The following is a 7,431-nucleotide window of genomic DNA, read 5'->3' on the forward strand; positions in this document are numbered from 1 at the left end:
AGAGAGGTAGTGTGGAGCAGTGTGTTGTGCGTGTGTGTGGGGGGTGAGTGTGAGTGTGAGTGTGTGTGAGTGTGTGTGTGAGTGTGTGTGTGGGGGGGTGAGGGAGAGCCAGGCCGACCGCGCGGCTGTGAGAAAGGGGGCGAGTGGGTGAGGGCGCCGGGCCAGCCTGTGGGAGCCGTGGCGGCGGCGGCGGAGAAAGGAGGCGGCTCCCGGCATCCCGACCCCCTCCCCCTCCTCTCCTCGGACTTACTGCCCGCCCGGCCGCCCGCCCGCCCGCGCCGCCCTCGGAGGCCCCAGCCGGGCGCCGCCGGCCGAGAGCCAGGGAGGAGTCGCCCCAGCCAGGTGAGCGGGACCCTCGCGTTCCCTTCCGGGGGTCGTGGCGAGAGGCGGAGGCGCGCCCGACCCCCGCCGCCCGCCGCGGCCGAGTTGGGCAGAACGGGCTCTCGACGAGCGGGGCCGGGCCCGGGAGAGGACGGGGCCGTGCGCGGCTGGGGCCCGGGGCTTGGGGAGGCCGGTGGTCGCCTCAGAGCCGGGGGCGGCGGGGCGCTTGGCGGACCCCGGGCCGGGTGTCTGCGCCGGGAGGGGCTGAGGATGCCGGTGGATGCGGGAGGCTGGAGGGAGGCGGCGGCCTCGGGCGGGGAGCGGTGTGGTCTCCCCTCGGCGAGGGGGTGTGGTGACCCTGGGGATGCGCGTCGGAGCCACACACGCGTGGCGCTAACCTGTCCTCGGCAGCGTGGTGATCTCTGCCTCCACCGCTGCCATCAGACAGATTCCTGTGGTGTGTGACCGAGGCGGGAGGGGCTGGTATTGGTCCCGCAGTTATTCTGTTTTAATTCCAAGCTTTCCTCCTTACGTGTACATTTTTAGAAGAGTGACAGCCATTCTTCTTTTTCTTTTGAAAGCTTTCTGAATAAGATGGGTGACAATAATTGCTTGTCTCGTTTGATTTTTTTAAACAGCATTTGACCGTGATGCAGATCTTTACCCCTCCCCCCCGCAATAAATCCAAAGTAGTTAGGGGATAAGTACTTCAGATTTGCCTTACTAATTTTTCCTTATCGCTGATAGCAGATTTGTCATCCCCTGTATTTTCTCCCATTTGTGTTTACGGATAGAGATGGGGCGTTAATTCTCTTCTGTGAGTGGGATTATTGTAGTAACCGTGTTGAATGTAACCTCGATGTAAATTCTTTGCTTGTGCCGTTTTCTCATTAATTACAGGAATTGTTCCCCCATCTTTGTGGAGTTGGGTTAAATTTGAAGTCTGTATGGAAACTGCATGGGCAGCCTAATATGGAAGGTTTTCCTTTTGTGGGCTTGATATTTTGATTATATTTATGGATGATTTAATTTTTAACTGTAACCATTAAAATGTAAATGTTATTTATTTTAGACCTCATTTCATAGCATCGGATAGTTCTAAGGTCTTTTTAAAAAGAAACAAACGATTTCTTAAACAATTGACTGTCCAAATACTTTAACATATTCACTTGAAATAAAACACTCTGAAATTTTAGTCATGGAGAGTCACCATAACTTCTGGAATGAAAAGCTCTAGTATAGTCATAATATAGTTAGATTTCTTTTATAATGGTTGCTGGATTTAGTTAGTGTGTCAAAGGGGAGGAGGCCTATTTTGTTTTGACGTAATCTTTTGTTTATTCCAGTCTGTCTCGGTTAGGTATTAGTTTCCTTCGTTCATGTCATAGACTTAGTTTGGCAACATGGCTGTTGATGTTTTTCTCTTTCTCTGTCTCTCTTGTTTTCTCTCTTGTCGTTTCTTACCCCCGCCAGGTGCTGGAGTCTGCTTGTCAGGCAGGGAGGCAGTCTGTGTGATTCTGAAAACAGCCAAGAAGGGAAGCAGCAAATTGAGTCACATTCAGCCCCTCTACTCAGTGAAGAGCCACTTTTCTCTTCCTGCCTTTCCCCCTGTAGGGGGTAAGGAGCTGTATATCTAACCTTCAGACTTTTGGCTATGAGCTAAAATTCCACTTATCTTAGTTTCTAGTTGGATAGCTTTAAATTTTTTTTTCATGTTTCTTATTGAATATGATAGCATCTGGGTGTGCAAGGGAGAGTGACAAGAAGAAATTATCTTTTTTTTCTTTTCCCTTCTCATTCAGTCCCCTCTTCCTCACCAGAGGGAAATACCAGTGATATCTTGTAAATCTTTTACCACTTCTTAGCCATACTGTAAAGAAAGTTCTGAAATGAACATTCTGTTTTTCTCTAAACACCAACCAAACTTCATGCATTACTTTGTTGGGGCACAGGATGAAACATACCTTTTAAATTATCTCCCAATTCTTTCTTTCCCCAATTTGTATTCACATGGGGTTTGCTACTGGGGTAAGTCACTAGACTGATCGATCTCTCAAATCCTCTCCCCTCCCAATGAGCTAAAAGACTGAGTACCATGAACACTGGAACAGATTAGGGGAATGGGATGGAGTAGAGTGAGTTGTTCCACACTTTGGGCCATAGCTTTTATCATCTTCTGGGGAGCAGGCATAGAGACCTAAACACAGAAAATGGGTGGAGGAAGAACTTCTGTACCCACAAACAGCCCATGAAGAGTGAGAAAACCAAACATAAAGTAAGGAGGGTGAGTTATTGTTATGTTGCTTGCTGACAACTGTTTTTTGGGGGTGGATTTGTAGAGAGATTTTATGGCTGATTAGTTTACAAAGAATATTCTCTGCAAGTGGGATTAAGTCATAAGCATTTGAGAAAAGAGCCTTTAGAATTGTTATAGTTACGCTATTGAGGGGTAGGTAGATAGTGATAAGAACAATGAAGAAAGTAGTATTTTTAGATGTTAGCTGTACTGGCACGTGCAGTTGTTTCAAGAGGTTGAATCGGGGAGATTAGGTACAGGTGTTGGGTAAATTGACCTGCGTTACTTGGGAATTTTCCTGCTTGTCATATTAAGTGTTGTGAAGAAATAATATAGTACCTCCAAAAATATCTGTACATAATATATTTTAGATTTATGTGTCATATGTATCTGTGTAAATGTTTGGTTTGCAGAAAAGGACTGATTTTCTGGTTTCATGGTAACTGATGCCATGGTGTCATTTTCAGTGTTTTCTTTTCCAATGTTTTTTCCCTTTCAAAATTGGCTTGGAGGACAAAAGTCACAGAGCTAGCCAGATCTACTCCCTTAGAGCCTGGTCTGCACGGAACCCATCTGCTTATATCTTTTTCCCTCTCCTTACTGCCCCTAACCCCAGGCCCCACTTTAATTGTTAACACAGGTTGTATAGTGATGATAGAAAGTAGCAATAGCTTTGGGTTGTTTGTTTTTTATGCGAAACTGAAAAAATAAAATTTCAAACAGCTACGTTTAGATATTATGTTGTACAATTTGGTGTTTAATTTTGAAAATAGCTCTGGTTTTTTGATACTCCTTTGTAATTCAGTATAACAAAGTCCTTTAAAGTAACTCCTGGGGCTTCCCTGGTGGCGCAGTGGTTGGGGGTCCGCCTGCAGATGCAGGGGACGCGGGTTCGTGCCCCGGTTCGGGGGGATCCCACGTGCCGCGTAGCGGCTGGGCGCGTGGGCCATGGCCGCTGGGCCTGCGCGTCCGGAGCCTGTGCTCTGCAGCGGGAGAGGCCGCGGCGGTGATAGGCCCGCGTACGGCAAAAAAAAACAAAGTAACTCCTAACCCTTAACCATGTCCTTTTGAGGTTCTATGCTGCCCATTGGCGATAACAGTAGAGAATACAACAGATGGGGATTCTGTCCTCATATAGTTTACTGTCTAATTTCATTGGTCCTCTTGTTTCAAGAGAGGTTGAATGGAGGGCGGGGGTGGGAGGCAGATTAGGTACAGATGTTGGGTAAATTGTCTTTCATTACTTGGAAACTTTACTGTTTGGTCCTTTCGCCTGTCAGTCACGTCTCCCAGCAATGTCTGGAGGAGTCTGCTGGATTGTGAATTAATGAATTAGCAGAACAAATTTGTGTAAATGTTGATATGCCAAGTTTTTTTTTTTAACTACTTTTCTTTCAAGAGTGGCAGCACACCACCAAGTTGTGATCAAAAAAAATAATCCAGACCTACCTCTTAAATGTTTTTGCTCTATTCAGCTCCTTAACAGTCCCCTTTTTGTTTCCCTCTCTCCATCTCTCTCTCTTTTAACCACTTCTGATACTAGCTCTTAGCTTCATGTTCTTAGAAATATAGAAATAAGGTCTCCAGGATAGAGCATGGATTTGCTATAAAAGATCAGACCGGTTCTGTCTTACTGCTCTACTGTCCCGTATTTGGCAGTATTTCAGACTTTGATGCTTTATCAGAAAACTACATCTTGAAAATTCATGCAGGTTTGCCCAAATACAGCAAGCTTGGAATTCTTCCCTGATGCTTTGGAGTTCTCAGTTGTTAGCGTATTCCTTTGACATGTGATGTAGTTAGCCATATCCGCAAAGCCTTTTTGAATATGTTAACAGCTTCCCAACCCTTTTTACAGCATAGTGTCCAGAAAGAAAATTTCGAAGGAAGGCCTGACATTTAACATGTTAAATGTGATGAACTTTGAGCTGTACTGTGCATTGCATCTCAGGAACATCTTTAAAATGTTGTGCCACGTTCCACAGATACTCTGATGTAACATTTCTCTCTTAAGTGAAATCATTAGAAATGTTATTTGGATTCCAGAGAAAACTTAGGTTTTGTTTATACCACAGACTATTTTAGGAATTTTAGTAACAAAGCTACAGGTTATTTAAGGAAAGGTAACATATTTTTTTGACCCTTTAGTTGGGAATGTGTAAACATTTGCATGTTAATTTGCTCATGACAGTTTTTTTCCTTTTCCAGTTTACTTTTTATTGTAAAATACACACAAAATTTCCATTTTAACAGATTAGTGGTATTAAGTACATTCATATTGTGCAGCCATCACCATACACATCTCCAGACTCTTTCGTCCTGCATAACCGAAACCCTATACCCATAAAACAATAACTCCCTAATCTTTAAATGCCCCAGCCATTAACGACCATCATTCTACCCTCTGTGAATTTGAGTACTTTAGATTGTGGGGCATAGTGTCGTCAAGGTTCATTCATGTTGTAAGCATGTATCAGAAGCTAATGCCTTTTTAAGGCATTAGATTCTGATAGGTGCATTTTGCTTATTATTCATCTGTCATATGTACACGTGGGTTGCGTCCACCTTTTAGTTATTGTGAATAATGCTGCTCTGAACATATGTGTACAGATACCTCTTTGTGACTCAGCTTTCAGTTCTTTCGGGTATATACCTAAAAGTGGAATTGCTGGATTGTATGGTGATTCCATTTTTAATTTTTTGAGGAACTGCCATACTGTTTTCGGCAGCAGCTGCACCATTTAACATTCCCACCGGCAGTTGGCAGGGCTTCCAGTTTCTCCACGTCCTCCCCAACACTTGTTATTTTCTGTTTTTTTTGTTGTTGTTGTAACCATCCTGTGAGGTAGTTTTGTGTTTTTATTTGCATTTCTTAGTGCTTAGTGATGTTGAGCATTTTTTCTTATTCATGACATTTTAACATCAGATCATTTTTAGTTCTATCGGGGCTGGGGGTTTGTCTCTTTTGTTTACCACGGTATCTTTAGGGAGAGTGCGTAGTAGGCACTCAAATATTAATTGAATGTATTATGCAGTTGAACGCTGAGTTTTGTGTACTTAGTAGTTTATCTTTTTTGGCTATAATAAAGAATCCCAAAATATCATTGAGTTGGAAGTTTATTTCTTCCTCATGAAAAAGAGATAGTAAGCAGTTTAAGGCCACAGCACTGCGCAGTTGTCAGGGATTCAAGTTCTTCTAACACTTAGCTGCGCTTTTCCTAGGGTCGACTCTTGTCCTCTGTCCAGATGGTTGTTGGAGGTGTAGCCATGACACCCACATTCCAGGTAGCAGAACGGAGGAAGGGCCAAGGAAGAGTACATCTCTTTAGCATGCTTCCTGGAAGTTGGAGTGCAGTACTTTGGCTCAGCACTCTTGGACCATATCTAGTTGCAAGAAAGCCTACGGAATGCAAATGCAGTCTCTTAGTCATATGGCATTGTGCTCAGGTAAATATCAGATCTGTTATTACAGAGGAGTAAGTGGAAAGTGGATATTGGTAGGCAGGTGGCAGTCTCTGCCATAGAGTGTGTGGAATTTGAAGTGACTCTGGGTTCTTCTACCACTTTCTAATTTAGACAAGTGACCTCTCTGCTAGTGCAGCCTCACCTGCCCATTGAGGACAGTAATGTGTCACAGGGATGATTGTGAGGATTAAGTGAGAAGATACAAATAAACTGTCTAACACAGTATTTGGTACATATAATTACTCAAAAGTGAATTTATCCAAATTCCCTTTGATATCTTTAGATATAGTAGAAAAGAGTACAAGGGACCATATTGAGTATGTATAGGAAAATGGTTATCCTTATTTTTCATGCAAAATCTTGTATATAGTTTTTTCTAAGAAAAGGTATTTTGATAGAAAGAGCTGTAAGGAGAGAGTATGGGTGAATGTGTCATGTAAAGTTTGGAAAATTAGATATTTGCTCTGTTTTTGAGGTATACTCTTTAAAGAATAAGTAGGGGACTGTCATCCATTTCTGTCACTGTAAAGTCAACTTTGGTTAATACCTAACCTGCTCCTGCTTTCACAGCCTTACAGTCTAACTTCAAGTTAATGTGCTAAGGAAAATGGCACCCAGACAGTGATTTTTTTTTTTTTTTTTTTTTTTTTTTGCAATACACGGGCCTCTCACTGTTGTGGCCTCTCCCGTTGCGGAGCACAGGCTCCGGTCGCGCAGGCTCAGCGGCCGTGGCTCACGGGCCCAGCCGCTCCGCAGCATGTGGGATCTTCCCGGACCGGGGCACGAACCCGCGTCCCCTGCATCGGCAGGCGGACTCTCAACCACTGCGCCACCAGGGAAGCCCCCCAAAGGGACATTCTTTTAGTGGATGATGGGGTAACAGGTTTAACACTATTAATCGGTTGTCTCTGAGACTTCTGAGATTTTCATTTTATCATTCATTTCCTGTACCCCTTTAATAAGCACCCCCCCACACACACGGGGTGTTCCTACCTTTCTCCCATCTTTCTTCTGAATGCTTTTGTTCCTCTGCCTCTTATTCCCATTCATTCTCATTTCTAACAGTAATTCAGATCCGCCTCCTAAAGAGACACTGGATGAGACAAGGAAAGGAAAGACGGTAAAGTTTCGTATGTATCCCAGATTGTGTTTTGTTGTGTTTTGGATTTTGGGGGGAGGTGGGGAAGCATTAGAACTTATTGAGATTGAGAGAAAAGCCTTGATAAACAGATCCTTGGTTTAAAACCTTAAGCATAACAAAGTAGGTGTTAAAAGGAACAATTAGGGCCTTCCCTGGTGGCGCAGTGGTTGAGAGTCCACCTGCCGATGCAGGGGACACGGGTTCGTGC

General features: G+C 44.1%; 1 protein-coding gene across 11 annotated transcripts in view; it reads left to right on the top strand.

Moving 5' to 3' along the window:
- The first annotated feature begins 73 nt into the window (after positions 1-73).
- The window catches only part of RIMKLB (ribosomal modification protein rimK like family member B), a 43,019-nt gene continuing 35,661 nt past the window's right edge, over positions 74-7,431 (top strand). For 2 of the 11 annotated variants that reach the window (XR_008617665.1, XM_055085461.1), the window contains exons 1-2: positions 74-342; positions 7,148-7,212. The gene's annotated coding sequence lies outside the window, so the exon portion shown is untranslated. Of the gene's footprint in view, positions 343-1,926; positions 2,606-5,839; positions 6,065-7,147; positions 7,213-7,431 lie in introns of those variants that run through there. The other 9 variants (XM_028490989.2, XM_055085462.1, XM_028490991.2 and 6 more) reach the window with 9 other exon arrangements.

This window comes from Physeter macrocephalus, chromosome 6, assembly GCF_002837175.3.
Source record: "Physeter macrocephalus isolate SW-GA chromosome 6, ASM283717v5, whole genome shotgun sequence".
Taxonomy (NCBI): Eukaryota; Metazoa; Chordata; class Mammalia; order Artiodactyla; family Physeteridae; genus Physeter; species Physeter macrocephalus.